Raw genomic sequence first — 19,005 nt, forward strand, 5'->3', positions numbered from 1 at the left:
CAAAGTTTGTAAGTTAGACAAATCTTTGTATGGTCTAAAACAAGCACCGAAACAATGGCATGAGAAATTCGACAATCTTATGATTGAGAATGAGTTTAAGGTGAATGAAAGCGACAAGTGTATTTATTCCAAGTACGAAAATAACACTTGCACGATCATATGTCTATACGTAGACGACTTACTCATATTTGGTTCAAACCTTAATGCCATTAAAGATGTGAAATCATTGTTGTGCCACAATTTTGATATGAAAGACCTAGGAGAAGCAGATGTAATTCTTGGAATCAAGATTACTAGAACTGATAATGGAATTTCCTTTAATCAATCTCACTACGTTGAGAAGATCTTAAGGAAATATAATTACTTCGATTGTAAACCTGCGAGCACACCTTGTGACCCAAGTGTGAAGCTATTTAAGAACACTGGAGATAGTGTTAGACAGACTGAATATGCGAGCATCATTGGCAGTCTCAAATATGCCACTGATTGTACTAGACCCGACATCGGCTATGTCGTGGGACTACTATGCAAGTTTACGAGCAGGCCAAGCATGGAGCATTGGCAAGCTATCGAAAGAGTCATGAGATATTTGAAGAAAACCATGACTCTAGGACTGCATTATCAGAGATATCCTGCAGTGCTTGAAGGATACAGTGACGCAGATTGGAATATCTTATCAGATGATTCCAAAGCGACCAGTGGCTATATATTTAGCATTGCTGGAGGAGCTGTTTCCTGGAAATCCAAGAAACAGACCATTCTGGCTCAGTCCACAATGGAATCTGAGATGATAGCACTAGCTGCTGCTAATGAAGAAGCAAGTTGGCTAAGATGCTTGCTATCTGAAATCCCTTTATGGGAGAGACCCTTACCAGCTGTGTTAATTCATTGTGATAGTACCGCGGCTATCGCAAAGATTGAGAATCGTTATTACAATGGTAAGAGACGACAGATAAGACGAAAACACAGCACGATAAGAGAATATCTTTCGAATGGAACGGTAAGAGTAGATTTCGTACGAACAAATGAAAACTTAGCTGATCCTTTGACGAAAGGACTAAACAGAGAGAAAGTCACAAATACATCCAGTAGGATGGGACTAATGCCTATTGATCATAAGTGATGGAAACCCGACCTAAATGACTGGAGATCCCAAGAACTAGGTTCAATGGGTAATAACAAATCACAAGTGATAGAACATGCTATGAGAACGCATGATCCTGCAGTGACCGAAGGTTGAGATAATAGAAACGCTTAATGAGATCTATACTCCTTATGGAGTGAAGTACATAGCTACAAGAGTACTTCTGATAGACTCACCTATACGTATGTAGAACTGAGGCCGGTTCTTATGGAATTTTGAGGCAGAATTCCTAGAGCATTCGTTAAAACTGGGATAGACGTGCAAGGCCATTAACGCACGGGTTTTTAGAAAACACCTAAGAAAAGGTTGTGTGTGGGTCCTATGTCTGAGATAGAGTTCAATGCTGTAAGCAACTCTTGTTAATCGGAATACTACTCACTATGCAAAGGTTCAAGTTGTTGGCGACACCTTTGTTTACTAGCAATCTTTAAGAAACGTTTAAAACGTAACTTTCGAAACCAATTTTGAATTCAAGTGGGGGATTGTTGGAACACTAGTGTATAATGAAAAAAACTTGGAGTATACTAGTGAGTTGTGGAGCCTTTGGAATGTAAACACAAGGATGGAGAAACTAGTGTAAAGTGTGAATTGAAAATTTTATGTCCCACATCGAGTAGATCACACACTCTAGTAGAAATCCTCCTTATAAATCGAGAGCTCGGGAATAGTATTCTTCACTCCAAAACTGAGAATCGAATACTCTTCTCTGGTTTTCTCTCCTCTCTTCTCCCTCCCGCGGTTTGTGTTGACGAACCGTTCTTTCTTTCCTCCTTCTTTGGTTTATCGAGTGGTCTACGTACCATATTAGAGTGGTTTTTCGAAACTTTTCGAAAACCATATTGAGGTGTTATTCTCGAGCGATTTCTGGCAGTGCAGCCTTTAATCGTACAGTTAGAATCTGGGCTGTTTTATCCTGGAGATGGCGCGGTTGCTAGTCTACCTTGCACAACTTAGGTAGTGCCGCGAAACGTCTTAAAGAAAGCGACCTGGTCGTGACTCACCCCGGTAATAGTTTCAAAGCTCTGTCGTAATTTTCAAATTACAAAAATCAACAGGTATTTACTTAGGTGATGAGAGAGGAGAAATTGGAAATGAAATTGGGGTTTTCGGATTTGGGATTGAGCTTGCGGGTTGTTTGATGAGGGAGAGAAGAAAGAGAGAATAAAGAGGGACACAAATGACCATTGCAATGTTTGTTATCCTATGCAATTGAGTCCCTGCCAGCGTGGAAGGCAAACAATGTAGCTGCAGTGGCAAGTGTAACGGACCGTTAACACCAAGTTAGCGTTTTGGATGTATTTGACTAAAAGAACATACATTGGAGGAGTTTTTTATTCATTAAATTGATACAGGCAGTCTGATAGCGAGTGACACTTTCATGGACCCAAACAGGGGTTTACTCCATGTGTACTAAGGCTCTCTTTCATTTTGGTGAACCCTAAGACCCAGCATAAATAAATAAAAAGTTAACAAAAAATTGACCTATTGTTTATGTGTTATGTGATGAGTGTCTTTAGTGTGTTTTATTATTTTTAATTAATTTAAATGTCATGTGATAACTGGTTACGTGCTTTTACGGCCCAACAACAAAGATCACGAGATATTTGAGTACCTAAGTTCTATTGAGGTTGAAGATAATCAAGATGTCAGTTCAGGCTATTCAATCACCTTTAACTTTGATGACAATCCTTATTTTGATAAACCAAGCATTGCAAAGTCTTTTACCTACCATGAAGGAAAACTGAAAGAGGTTTGCATAAAATTTATACAATTGGGAGCTAGTTGAAAATAGCAATGAATCCTTCAATTTTGTCTAGAATCACCATAACTTCATAGTGTCTCACTGTACAATATTAAAGGAAAAATAGTGTTGTTTGCATAAATCAAGTATCTTTGTTCATGAATTACTTCTATGTAACAGCCATAGGATTTAGTATTATAAATAAGATGCAGAGGAAAAGAAAGGCATTCAGGGATTGGGATAAAGGATTGGTAGGGAGAGACCAAGCTCTCGAATTCTTGGAGGGGAGACAACCAAGACTCTTGAATTTCTTGGGATTATATTATAATCTTACTGTTAGTTTATATTTTGATATCAGTTTCTATCAGTGTTTTGGCTTGCCTTTTATCACTGCAGGGAGACCTGTGATTAATTCCAGTAGAACAATTCCATACCTATAGATGTCACTTTTTTCATTCAAAGGTCTGTAATTTGTAGTACCTGTATAAATGACAATGCAATTAAATTCACTTGACAAATCCATGATAAGATGAAAGTATGAAGCACGGATACAGACACAGACACCGGATATGACATGGACACCGACACGCCAACACCGCTAATAATTTGAGAAAATACATAATTTAGTGTAATTACAAGTGTCGGTGTCGTGTCAGTGTCGGACACCAGGACACGCCTAATCCAAGGAGTGTCCGTTTATATGGTCTTCATGTGCTGATATGTTTATAAAAATAACTTATGACGTGTAAGACTTATGGTTCTTTTTTGGAAGAAAATTAAACTAAACTGTTTTAACAGTCTGGTAAAATATAAAAAGAACTATTAATGGTTCTTCCTAAACCGAACCGGACTGGTGGTATAAAGTTTCAGTGCATCGGTTTAATGTTTTTCGAGCTGAACCGAAACTAGTTTTACGATAAGTTGAACTGTAACTTTGTAAACTGAGTTGGAATAATAACTTACTCTGGATCAAGGTATCCCATTGTCCCCATGATTGCAGATTTTTCGCCACTAACATCAACATGAATCAATGTAGAATCTGCATTTTGGGTATCACTATTCTTAAACACCTCCAAAATCTGCTATTTTAGCTTCTAACTCTTCATTTAGAAAAATGTTGGCTGATTTTACATCTCTGTGTATTATAGGTGGCTTGCATCCATGGTGGAGGTAGTCCAATCCTTCAATCCAAACACATCATTCTATCAAAACATTATTAAAAATTACAATAGTTGCACAAAAAGATTCATGCATATATAATGCAACTAGTTATTAGTCACACTAAGAGAGAAACACACATCATTTGGTAACGAAGTTGGGCCAATTGTGTGTACGTCTTTGATTGCTGAGCAATGTGAACTTTTTTGAGTAAACCACTAATTTGGTCTGTGTCTTTGTAAGTCACTCTCAAATTAGTCCCGACTTTATTAATATTGAAAAATAACCTCTATCTTTGTCAATAGTTTCTCAATTAGATCCCTTCTCTATGTTTTTATCACATGACGAGGTACTTAATTGAGAAACTTTTAACAAAGACTATTTTGAAATATTGTCAAAAGTTTCTCAATTACATCACTGTCTCGGTCTTTTTGTCACATGACGAGGGACATAATTGAGAAACTTTTGACAAAAGAGAGAGAGAGAGAGACTATTTTAAAATATTAATAGAGTTAATGACTAATTTGAGAGTGGCTTACAAAGACAGTGACTAATTTGGTGGTTTACTCGATCTTTTTCTTTTTCAGCAATCAAAAAAGTAGAAAAATCCTAAAAAAAAAAAATGGAGATATACTGACCCTCAGCAGCATCAATTTGTATTTGAAGTCTTTCTTTCCCAACTCAAGCAATGTGAACTTTTTGCTGCAATCATATTAAATCACATTGAAACATGATTTATTTCATCAAATATTAAGAGATGTCAAAAAGAATACACTAAGTAAATTAAGTACAATGATCTAAATCATGGAAGGACCTACCTGAGAGATTTTCTTTTAGGTTTCCATTGGCCATATACTCATATATCAGTGCCATCTTGTCACCTTCATCACAATAGCCAATGAAGGATACCAAATTTTTGTGATGAACTGTCATCAAAAGTTCAGCCTGCAAGACATTTTCTATTGTTTGATATTGATGTTTCTGATATAAAAAAAAATCATATCTTGTCACAAAAAGTTGACAATAAATTTGACAACAATTTGAATGGTTGATTTATATGAAATATGCGATTAATTATGTTCAGTGGATAGTTGATGAAAATGACGACAAGGTATTAGAATGAAGTTTTAAAAAATGGTTCCATTATTTGAGAGAAATGATAGTTGAACAACCATTTTATGAGAATTTTTGTAACAACTTTCTTTAATATACTCACATTGTATGTATACTTTCTCTTTTCACTGCTTTGATTTTTTTTTGTCAATCCTTACGTTTCTTTGTATATTTAGTTGTCCAATAAATTGTTTTAAAATTCACTAGCGTCCAGACGGGCACTCCCGTGCCCGTCTGTCCGCTCTTTCTACTGCGCTAACGCATGTAAATAAAAAACAATGTGTTTTTCAACATCAATGTTGGTTTAGTTTTTCTTAATATATCTTGGAGAAAATTATTAGAATTAAAAGAATGATCAAGCTTGATAAAAAAAAGAAGGATCAAACTTGATAAAATTACATATCAATTTTAAAATTGATATGTAATTTAAACTTGATAAAATTACATATAAATTTTAAAATTGGTATATAATTTAAAATTGATATGTAATTCATGCATTTATTTAACATGGAGTTACTTAATATATAGTTAGTTTTGTGATGCATACTCATCTATATATGGAGGATGAATATGCATGAAACATAACTGACATTTATGGGGATGAATTTGATGAAGACATTAAATCTTAACCATCTCTAACACAGTACACATATGCTCTATATTCTTTCTTGAGCCATTTGAGTCGGTACAAAATATAAAATTTAAGTAAATCTAAGACAAACCAATAGAAGAAATAGGAACAGAACTTTGATAACACATCTAAGTCTTGCAAAGGACGAAGGCATTTCAAAAAGAGTGAAAGAATGTTAAGACATTAGTCATGTCACTTATTCATACTTTGCAATATTCTTCATGGAAAAATTCAATGTAACATAGCAAGTGGAATGTTAATTAAACTGGGGCATATAAGTTATGTTCTTGTTTGAGAAATCTTGGAGAAATAGAAGGCAAGAGCCCCTGCCTACAACCACCCCTTCCCTTTTTTTTCATTCACGTACCCACCTTTCCTATCCTAGGATTCAAATCTCTCTCTTGCTCTCTCCCTCACCCACTCCATCTATATCTCCCAGTCCCCTCCCCCTCTTTCTCTCTCTCCCTTTCCCACTCCCTCCCCCCTCTCCCTCACACTATCTCTCATGGTCACACATGACACAACCATACAACTGTCCTATTGACCAATCTCTCAAATCGTTGTTCGGTTTCTTAGCTACACTAGCATTTTCTCAATTCATCAATTATTCAGTGAAATTTTTAGAGACATTTTTTTATATAATTTTTTTTATTCTAATTAAGTTTGTTCAAGAATGATTTAGTTCTATCTTCAGTTTGGATTTTTTTTTTTATATTGTGCAAGACAATAAAAAGCGTACGTTTTGTAAGTAAACAGAGATAAGATATTATCATCATCATTTCAGGCATAACAATAACAATATAGTCTTGTATGTATGACAACATGTCAAACCATATAAACTTTGCATGATACTAATTACTTCTATGTAATTGAATTAGAAGAAGCAGTTTTCTCAACTTGTATCGTTAAATCAACTTCATCATTTGGCCTTTAATCCAAAATGATCAACAAAATCAGAAAGAAAAATATATTTAAATCGTCACTTAACTTGATAGGAAAAAATTAAATGTAAATAGTCCAAAAATGGAATTATGTGAGTCAGTCAATAGATTATGCACCTCTATCTGCCAATTTCGGTCCCTTTTCCATGTTCCCTGGTGACATACATTTGCTGCCTTTGGTTGAGAATGTTTTGACATAAATAAACTGCACATTGATTAAATAAAATGGTCATTCAAGAAACAAAAAAATCCATACAATCTGCAAGACATTTGTGATAGCTAACTGGTGTAAATGTTGATTTATCATCATTGTACCATGGATCCTTCACGGCTATAAAAAACACCACAACATCAATAACAAATTGATGGACTCGGGCACCACCGCGCACATCAAATAGAAAGACAGAGCCATCTATCATTTGTCTGCATGAACAAATTGAAAGTACAAAATAATAAGCCACATCCAAATTCCAGAAAATAAAAAAGAGAGATCACTCATTTGTTTGTATCATTTGTTTATTGGTAACTGTAGTAATTTCTATCCTGAAGCCGTGAAATTGAAACTGGAATATGGACTTTTTTTCAAATGAATTGTGCACAATTTACAATCTATATCATGCTTCCTTCAATTCATTGTCTCTCCTAAAAAAACTACAAAACCACATGAACTGCTCAATTCTAAGTGGATGTGTTGTATTAGGAACCGTGTCATTTTGAGTTAAGGGTATAATGAGAAGTAAATTAGGCTACACCAAGACAACGTTTGCCTTTATATATGTTACAGATTATAGATTATACAATAGATGACCTTCCTCTAAAGTCAACCTTCTTTGATAGTATGTAGAAACTAAGCTTCCACATGTAGTAACCCTTTACTCTCTTTCTCTCCTACTACTATTTCCACACTTTAAGGGTAGGGGTTTGGGTTGACTTAGGTGCATACGTTCCATTAATGACCATATGAATACCCCTTCTTCTTTTATGTTAACTTTTTTTATTCTTTTTGTATTTTAATTGAAATCAAAGATCAAATGGTGGTCCATTCAAAGATAAAAAAATATCAAATGGTGGCACTACAACATGGTTGAAACCCTCTTTCAAAAAAGATATGGGAATCATTTGATGTTCATCAATTATCTTCACCAATTCTAAAACTTAATATATGTAATTCATTGATTGTTTTAAAAATTTGAGAAACAATATATTAAACACTACTAAAAGACTCACTACCAAAAACATGTCAGATCTCCTCCACATTGGCCATCCCTAAAGCCATGCCACGGACAACCCTGCATGCATCCATAATTTTGTAACCCACATACCTCTAAATTTTGATTATCGCATATACTATTTTCCCATGGTGAAATCTTAATTTTTAAGACCTATGTGTAGAAGTTCTCAATTTCTCAAATTTGTATATTTGAAAACAGGGTAAATTGAAGAAATTCATATCAGATGAAATTTCTCTAAAATGACTTACCTATAGAATTTCATAATCATAAAAGTAAAATAATTCATATCAGATGAAATTTTCTTGCAAGTATATAACTTTCAAAAATAGGAGAACTGTGGACATAATTAATTTATCATATTTCTTTGATATTATCAATCAATATTAAGGAAACTCACGGAAGCAATGGCTAAGCTTTTTGTATACTTATCATAAACATGTCATGTGCATGAGCTCCAAATCAAGTAAAATTTTGTTCTACAATATCTTTTTCCACTACAACAATGTGAAAGATGGAAAGAAGGAAACAAAGACCATAAAAAAAAAAAAAAAGATGGAATATGTCAAACGAAAGAAGTTAAGAATGTGCAAGAAAGCAAAAAATCGTAGAACGTAAGCTATTTCTCAAGTCTAAACTTTGCACCACGTTTAGAACCATTCATACTCTTGGTTACATAATCTTTCAACGTGAAAAATAGTAATCAATTGCATAAGCAAAATGTTTCATAAATCATATTATAAAGTTGCGGTAAAGTCATATATTTACCACATGAAGACAAAGAAGAAATGTGCAGTCTCCTTCATAACGGAAATTGCCAAACTCGCAACTCTGCTATGATTGCTGTCGTGCATTACTTGGTAGATGGAAAACGTACCTACCATAAAATCTGAATCCCATGCGTATTTGCTGATAGATATCAACCGCACTGCACCATTTACTCATTTCCGTGGTCTGATGCACTGTTTGCGTCACAACCTATCTACTCTTTTTCTTTCTCTTAATTTTTCTGACCCCATCTTTGTTGCAGGGCGCTCATCTATATCCTTTTTTTTCTTCTTCTGATGAATAGAGCAAATAAGCAAATGAGATAATGGTAACATTATTAAAGGAGACATGAGACAACAACTGACATTTTCTATGAATTAAATGTAACAAAGTTAAATTGGTGAATAATTAGAGAAACATAGATAGTTACGAAAGGCCAATAGTAGTTTCAAATGGCCTTTTTCTCAACCATTTCCATCATGTCTTTTCTTTTCTTACTTTTCCTTTCTACGGTTTTTATTCTTAAGCATCTTTTTATTGCGTGAGTGAAAGATGAAAATAAAAGACAGCCTTGAACGATGATCATTAATTCAATCAAAGTAAAAATAAGAGAAAAAAGAAACCGCTCAATGTTTTCTGGTTTAATGAAATTGATAAATTAAGAGAAAAAGGAAACACTACTAAATTATCAATTGCTCCTTTCAACTTGATCATAATATAGAAGTATTACATTTATCCTACAATTAACTTCCTTTTTTTGTTAACAATTGTCTTTAAATTTGTTTTTACTCATTATCCCTACAACTTAGTCACCATCACTCCCACACAAAAGATAAATTCTTGTGTAGGAACGAACCTAACTATCATTCTTACAAACAACAAATTAAAACATGACACGTCATTTTTTTTTCTTTTAACCATGATTGGTGGTGGTGAATACTAACTGCAAATAATGGTTGAGAGAGAGGAGGAGCATTTATTTTTCATTTCTTAAATTATTTCCTAATTATTTTAAAATAAAACAATGACGTATCATGTTTTAATTTGTTGTTTGTAAGAATGATATGTTAGGTTCGTTCCTACAGAAGAATTTCTCCCCACAAAAATATATGCACTCCTTTTCTTTATGCCTTATTATTAGGTTCACACCCTGTGGAAGATTAAAATATATAAGCAAGAAGTAGTGAAAACTAAAATGAAATAAAGAATAAAAAATCAATTAATAAGAAAAATGTAACAATGAAATATGCAACCACAAAAAAAAGTTGAATAATGAAATGAAAAGGAAGTTTACATTGTGAGATTAACGGTGGAACCGCTCAAATTGCAAATGTTGTAATAGCAACCATTGCTTTCAACTTGAAGTATCTTATTTGAGTAAGAAAGCATGAATTGGAAGATCAAGAATATCAATGGAAAGAAGATGCGTTAATGGCAAAAATTCATAGAACCAATGAGTTTCCTTGAGGATGTGTGTGGCGGAGACGGTTAGTGGGAAGGAAATAACATTTGTGTGGGATGATAAGTTAATGAGAAGTAACTTTCATCTAATTGAGTTTGTGGTGAGAAGTTTAAAATGTGGAAAACCATAACTGAAAAGGGCTTTTTGGTATTTAAAAAAAAGGCTACACCAAAAGAAAAGTATTGCCTTTATTAATCGGTATAGATAACAACTTTCTTTAAGATACTCACATTGTATTTCCACTTTCTCTTTTCATTACTTTGATTTTTGTGTCAATCCTTACATTTCTTTATATATTTTGATTGTGCAATAAATTATTTTAAAAAGTGGTTGTTCAAATAACATTAATCTTCTTGGAATAGCTCACACCTCACGTAGTAATTTTTCAAATCACGTTTTTCTTGTGAGAGACCAACAAATTTTTATCTAATATTTTTTTGTGGGAATCTAAAAATATATTTGTTTTCTCTATAAATCTGTCAACATTTTTTATTGGTTATTTTTCATCTTTCTTAAAACTTCAATCATACGTATATATTTGGTTATCAATTTTAGTCTTTATTATTGTTAAAACAGTTTTAGGCCTCAATGTTAACAATGACAACAAATGATCTTTAAAAAAAAAAGTCTTTATTATTGTTAAAACAGTTTTAGACCTCAATGTTAACAATGACAACAAATGATCTTTAAAAAAAAAAGTCTTTATTATTGTTAAAACAGTTTTAGACCTCAATGTTAACAATGACAACAAATGTTCTTTAAAAAAAAAAAAACAATGACAACCAATGTCTAACGGAAGTTCATGTGACATCATAAAAAATTCGTCAATGTCAAAAAATAGTTATGTAATAAAGTTAATTAGATATTTAAAAAATAATAATAATAAATAAATTAGAGACATTTTAAAAATTCATCAATGTCACTATAGTTAAAGTGGAGACTGAAATTGGTAATAAAATTTGTGTACTTGAAAAAGTTTAAAGCTAATGTTTGTACAAAAGGTTGTGTCTTTGTTGGTGGATAGAGAGAAATAGAGTGGGATGGATGTGATATGGTGTGAAGGGTGTATAATAAGATCATAAGACAAAATGGATCTGATGGTAAGATACACTCATGCAGATAATACATTTTTTTAGCCAACTACTCATCAGCAGGGATGAAAGTTGTGTGCAACCAACCACTCAACGACTTCAACAATCTGCAAACCATTAATATGCAACATATTTTGAAGCTCGAAAACACATTTTAAAAAACACTGAGCAAAATGAAATTTGCATTTCGAGTTTATATTGTTCTTTCTTTTTTCACATATGCAATTGGATATGAATACGACTATATTGTCGTCTCGTTCCAGTGGGAGCCCACCACTTGCAGGAAACCATTTACAAGATGCAGAAAAAACCCAAGAGAAGATTTTAGTATCTACAGGGTATGGCCCACCAAATATCAGGGTCCCCTTTGGATACCGGCTCCGACCTATTGCGCTGGTGGTAAATCTTTTGACCGCTCAGTGGTAAGTTTTATTGAATGTTTATAGTTCTATAAAATCTTTTATGTCAATTTTGGTTAATTAATAATCAAATGTGCACATTCTTAGTTACAAAGTAAATTTTCTTGTACTATTAATGTAAAGTTGAAAATTAATAATCTTAGTGGTTTTTAATTTCTACTCGAAATTTCAAAATTCTTAAACATGAATCGGGTTAATTACAGATAATTTAAATATTTCTTCATTTGAATTGTGAATAATTTTTTTTTATTTTTACAGTGTGATTTGAGATATCTGGATTTGAGGAACGTTTGGCCCAATATGTTGGGAGAAACCTTTAGATTTTGAGACATCCAATGGGAAGTGCATGGTAGATGTACGCACGAATTTATGGACCAAAGTCAGCATTTAGATACGGCCATAAGAATTTATAAAGATAATAATCCTTTTTATATGTTAAAAAAATCCTTTAAACTCGATCTCAATCGAACTTATAGGCTAAATGATATTAGAAGTTACCAAGATCTCTCTGAAGAAAGCTTATAATATCATTTAGCCTATAAGTTCGACTGGGATCGAGTTTAAAGGATTTGTTAACATATCAAAAAGATTATTATCTTTATAAATTCTTATGGCCGTATCAAAATATTGACTTTGGTCCATAAATTCGTGCACACATCTACCATGCACTTCCCACCGTGTCTCCCAAAATCTAAAGTTTTCTTCCAACATATTGGGTCAAACGTTCGTCAAATCCCCATATCTCAAATGACACTGAAAAAAAATAAAATTCACAGTTCAAATGAAAAAATATTTAAATTATTTGTGATTAACCCGGTTCATGTTTAAGAATTTTGATATTTCGAGTAGAAATTAAAACCACTAACATTATTAATTATCAACTTTACATTAACACTACAAGAAAATTTACTTTGTAATTAAGAATGTGCACATTTGATTATTAATTAACCAAAATTGGCATGAAAGATTTTATAGAACTATAAACATTCAATAAAACTTACCACCAAGCGGTCAAAAGATTTACCACCAGCGCAATAGGTCGGACCCGGTTTCCAAAGGGGACCCGAATATTTGGTGGGTCATACCCCGTGGAGACTAAAATCTTTTCTTGGGTATTTTCTGCATTGTGTAAATGGTTCCCTGCAAGTGGCGGGCTGCCACTGGAACGAGACGACAATATAGTCGTATTCATATCCAATTGCATATGTGAAAAACGAAAGAAGAAAATAAACTGGAAATGCAAATTTCATTTTGCTCAATGTTTTTCAAAATGTGTTTTCGAGCTCAAAATACGTTGCATATTAATGGTTTGATTGTTGAAGTTGGTTGGACACGACTTTAATCCCTGTTGAGTAGTTGAGTGGTTGGTTGCACACAATTTTTTCCTTACCAACACTCATTCATCTCTTCCCTGTCTTTCCATTTTCTCTGAGAAACATTCAATCTTACTTTCTTCCCATTTTGTTCCCCTCAATTTTTCTAGCTTTGGGTTCACTTTGAAAGTTCCTCTACCTTTTTCCATTCTTTTCATTCATCTGGGTTATAATATTATTTTAAAAAGGCTAAAATATGGTTTTGGTCCCTGCAAATATGCCTCATTTTGGTTTTAGTCCCTGCAAAAAAATTTTGTTGTTTTTGGTCCCTGCAAAATATTTTGTTTTTGGAAATAGTCCCTGCAGGGACCTTTTTCAAAATCAAAAGATTTTGCAGGGACTATTTCTCTAATAAATGGTTAAGTCATCATGTGACATGTGTGCAAATTATCACAAAAGTGGACCCAGGGACCAAAACCAAAATGAGACATATTTGCAGGGACCAAAAACAACAAAAATTTTTTGCAGGGACTAAAACCAAAACGAGACATATTTGCAGGGACCAAAACCATATTTTAGCCTTTTAAAAATGAAACCAAATACCACTAAAATTATGTCATTTTCTCAAATTATGTCATTTTCTCAAATTATTATTCGTGTCAGAGTGTTCGTTTCATGTCCAATGTTCGTGTCAGTATCCGTGTTTCATATTTATATACCTATAAAACAAATTTTCCTTCTGCAAAAGTGGGATCAAACATACATTTAATTTAATCTTTAGCTTTTGAAAATCGGGTGCGGTTATGGTGCATAAGGAAATCCTTATGCACCCTGCATAAATCTAGAAATGGTTTTGGAGTACAACTCACAGAAACCATTTTCATAGCAAAATGGTTTTGACATGATTTTATACAAAACATACTATAATATATGCAGGGTACTGGAAACCATTAAGTAAATCTAATGGTTTTGGAATACAACTCACAGAAACCATTTCTGGATTTATGCAGGATGCATAAGAATTTCCTTATGCACCATAACCGCAGCCTTGAAAATCATACGGAAGGAGTTCATTACATATTATTAAAGCAAGACTTACCTGATTGTTCATTTCTTCTTCTAAGATTCCAATAAAGAATGGCAATGATCAATAGAACTAAAACTGATGATAGTGTTGCAACAATGGGAACAATTGCCTTCTTTGTGTCACTTTTATTTGAGTCAGAGAGATTTATATCATCCACCCTATAAATATGTTCAAAACAAGATTTTCTGGTCAAAATTACACCTAAAGATACTTGATGACTTTCTACACATCTTGACATACTTCATTCTTGCACTGTGGCTTTCTTTCCCATGATTCTAGATAAATAAAAGCACCGATACTTCACATTGAAGGCATGTCTCGTGTTCGACATGTGTCGGTGTCCAACACGACACTAATGGTTGCATTCAATTATTCAGTGGACCGTCAATATATTCTTAAGGGTCTGAAAGCCTTCTAGAAAGGCTTAGGCGCCCTCCAGAATGGCTCCTAAGGACTAGGCACGCCCTTCTAGAGGCGCCGCCTTAGCCAGCTTCTAGAAGCATCTAGAAGCGGATAAAAAGACATAAAGCTCATCTTGCTTGGGGCTTAAGTCGCGTTAAAACAAGCCCTCAAAAGGCTATAATTACCTCTCTTGGGATCATTCCCAAGGCATCACAAACACAGTAAAAACCCTAGATTTTATTATTGTACTCATTGCAAGTACATTCGGTTTTCTCAAATTATTATCGGTGTCAATATGTCAATGAGTATCGGTGGTTCATGGTATATAAAACTAGGGGTTAATAGTGTTTTTCACCCCTGTAATATATGTCATTTCCGGTTTTCGCACCTATAAAATTTTCAGTTTGATTTTCACCCTCGTAAAATTTTTATTTTCCGGAAAACACCCTTAATAGGTCATTTAAAAACGGGTTAATAGGCTTTTACCCCCCTGCCATTTAGGGGTCTTTTGGTATACCCCCCTGCAAAAAAAAAACTTGGAGATTCCCCCTTGTAAAATGTAGATTCTTTGGTTTACACCCCGCAGTCCATTTGATTGGATAAATTAGCTTATGTGGCGCGCTGATGTGTTATTTTATTTAGTTTTGTTTTTTTTTTATTTCCACGTCGGAAACAAAATATTTTTTTTACAAAAAATAATACTAAAGATGCGAAATACCTAAAATACCCCTAAGCATTTTCTTCTTCTCTTCTTCCCAGCGAGCCTCTTCTTCTCTTTTCAAACTCTCAAGAATAATATAAATTTTTTTCAAACTCTCAGCAGCTCAGAGAAATCCATAACTAAGATTCAACACACCATCAACACTAACAACATATATTCAACACAAGTCCAAAAATAATAATCAAACAGTGACCTTTTCTTTCTTTCCTTCCACAAATCCAGAACTGATACAGAACAAAATAAGACTCCCACACTACTAACATAAACACGCCTAAAACACAGACAACACCACTGCTTGCGCTACCAAGACACTCCCAGCACCAAAACAACAAACAAATCAAACCCAAAAACGTGAAATAGATCGTGAAACATGTCGGAGATGCGAAGCAGATGGTGAAACGAAACCGGCGGCCACCGTAGGCGTAGGAGTGGCGGTGTGATTAGGGGTGAAGCCACAACATGTTCAAATCTGATTTGTGGAAACTGATTTAGAGGGTTTTGTTGTGTGGATCCTTAATTTCGAGAAGGGAGAGGGTTATTGAGGATGGAAGAGAAGGATGGGTTTGTTGGTTCCTTGGAGAAAGATGAAGAGCGATCTGGAGAAGAAGAAATGAATGGAGAATTGAATTTTTTTCCTTTTTTTTTAATTGATTCCAATGTGTTTTTTTTTATAAAAAAAATAATTACAAATTTATTAAAAAAAAGGCAGCTGGGATAATAATTGTTGTGTTATTGTTTCAATTTGGATCTCAAGGGAGTAAAGAGATTGAAGGGAGGTGGAGTAAGAGTAAGAAGAAAAAAAAGGTGGAAAACGGTTGATAGAAGAAGGAGATAATGAGGAAGAAGATGAAGATATGATGTTTTTAATTTTTAATTTTTTTTAAGTAATTGTTAATTAATAAAAAAATGTAGGTACAAAATAAATAAATGGAAAAAAAAAAAAATCCAACTCAGCGCGCCACGTCGTTGATAAATGCATAGTCAGCACGCCACTTAAGTTAATTTATCCAGTCAGGTGATCTTAGGGGGGTAAACCAAAGAATCTACATTTTACAAGGGGGAATCTCCAAGTTTTTTTTTTGCAGGGGGGTATACCAAAAGACCCCCATATGGCAGGGGGGTGAAAGCCTATTAACCCTTTAAAAACCAAAATTTCTTGAAAAAAAATTCTGAAAATGGCCTATTAGGGGTATTTTCCGGAAAATAAAATTTTTTACGAGGGTACAAATCAAACCGAAAATTTTATAGGGGCGAAAACCGAAAATGACATATATTACAGGGTGAAAAGCACTATTAACCTTAAAACTAGATTGACTTGCCACTATGCATATCATGGTCTTCTTTTATAAATCTTACCTCAAAGTAATTAATCCAGTCCTTGATCTTTCTAGGAGAGTGGTAGAGACAAAACCTGAAAGTTGGTTGCCCCTTAAATCCCTACAAATAATTTGATTTATCTTGCATCAGCACATTAATAATTTTGCACAATTAGTATAAAATGTCTGTAGTTTGTGACCATCATAAAAAATACTTACAAATATTTAAGGGATTTCAATTCTTCCAAAAACTGAGGTATTGATCCAATTAAGCTATTGTTAAATAAATCCCTGATTCAAAATAATGTAGTGTATATGATGATATCAATATAAGATGAACCAAACTGTCTTATTTAGAATGAAAACATTGTAAAGTGTTTAGAGCATAATGACAATATATTTACTCAAAATTTTATAGATGTGTACTCAAAGATTCCAAGAATGTCAAATTGGCAATGGAAGGAGTTATAATTCCGCTCAGACTGCTTCTGCACAGATTCCTATACGAGAAAATTGAATATCATGATATTTTGGGGCCGTTTGTTTTAGATTTAAATAAAATGAATTTTTCATTGTATTTTTTAAAATGGATTTTTTTGAAATTTAATCAAAAATAGTAAAAGTTATTTCAAACTCATTTCATATAAGTTAAAAAAGAGATTTTTACATTCACTAATTTAAATATTCATTGTTCGAAATTTTACATAGTAAAAATCACATATTTTTTCAAAATGACATATTTCAAAAATGATTTTTAGTATCCAAAAAAAATTATAACCAAATGATAAAATACTTAGAATGACATTTTAAGATAAACTATTTAAACAGATTTTTTATTTGAAGCTTTCCTTAAAAATTTCTTTCTTAAAAAAATACATTACATTACCAAAATCTATTTTAAACAAAGCTATAACAAATAGAGTGATACACTTCTTCATTCAACAAAGAAGGAAGAAAGAGATGAGGAAGTGAAGTATTGTAGTTACATTTTAAGCCCTCCCAAGTCCCAACTGTAGTTCTTGGGTTCACATGGATCGCCAACCCAATTTCTTTGAACTCTATAATTATCTCTTACACTCTTTATAGCTTCAGTTGTGATTAAATATAACTCAATTCACGTAGAGAAATAATACATCATTCAAAGAGAAAATAGAAATGATTTAATGTAACAACATGTGTCTGTATCAGACACCAGACACAACATCAATCTGAAGTGTCGGTGCTATAATTTTTCACTAGGGTAGGCAGTGTAATTCGCATATGAAACCTTAGCAAAGAAAACATGTCATACCATCTTCTTCATATGATAGCTAGGTTTCTCATACACATATGGAAAATAGGATTCGCTCACAAATAATTTGCACCAATATTATAAAAAATTATTGGCGGTTGAGATGTGTGAATGCCAAGTTCTAGTAAGAGTTGTTTCAACCAAAGAATTTTTGCAGTGGTGGAGCCAATGGCACGACACTCACCCTCAGTTGATGAGTGTGCAACTGTAGATTGTTTCTTGCATGACAATGATATGAAATTGGGACCATGATAGACAGTGTAAACTCGTATAAATTTTCTATCATTCATGTCACCTTCCCAGTCTGCATCGCAAAAAGCAGTAAGACTAATATGTTTTGTACGAGTCGTATGGAGCCAATGATGTTACTATATTATGGGGGATCACAATTGAGTGTCAACATCTGAGATGAGAGAGCAGGAAGTAAACATGGTAGCTCATACAGGTTTTGGCATCAAGCATGTTACCTTTCATCAATATATCTTTGGAAAAACCATATTGTACCAAAAATCAATGTAGTGCATTGTACCATGCACACGGAGATTGCATGAGACTGTAGAGAGATTTCGGTAGTTTACACACATGATTTGGATAGGTCTGGTGAACGAATCCCAGTGGTTAAGACATGTCAAACTCCTCATATGTTGTGTCATATATTTAAGAATGTATTATTGTTGGTGTCATAAAAAAAGAAGTTAGATTATATTTTTTTGTTATATTATTGATGTTATTGGAATAGATAATCATGTTTGATTTGGTTTGTTGTAACTAGAAAGCAACAAATATTTATATTTTTAGTTTTAATCAAAATCTCATAAAAAAACATAGTTCATAATTAACAAATTTTAGTTGTTAGTACACACTTCACAAATTTTTGTTGCTAGTACACACTAAAGAAAAGGAGAAAACTTAGGTACAATTCCTTAGGTGCTTTTCGTATGGTTCTTAACTAAAAATACATATTTTTTGGATATAACAAACATTGAGAAAATTATGAATTTGAGGAAATCATGGTGAATTTAGTTAAGAACCATACGAAAAGCACCTAAGGAATTGTACCTAAGTTTTCTCCTAAAGAAAATATGAAATTTTAGGTTTGGTTATTTTTTTATTCTAATTAGATTCTTAAACAATTTTTTTATAATATTGTTATATTATTGATGTCATGGAAAAAGGTA

General features: G+C 33.2%; 1 pseudogene; it reads right to left on the bottom strand.

The window, feature by feature from the left end:
- Window positions 1–3,249: 3,249 nt before the first annotated feature.
- Window positions 3,250–18,289, bottom strand: LOC120576087 (putative leucine-rich repeat receptor-like serine/threonine-protein kinase At2g19230; annotated as a pseudogene).
- Between the last annotated feature and the right edge of the window lie 716 nt (window positions 18,290–19,005).

This window comes from Medicago truncatula, chromosome 6 (assembly GCF_003473485.1).
Source record: "Medicago truncatula cultivar Jemalong A17 chromosome 6, MtrunA17r5.0-ANR, whole genome shotgun sequence".
NCBI lineage: Eukaryota > Viridiplantae > Streptophyta > Magnoliopsida > Fabales > Fabaceae > Medicago > Medicago truncatula.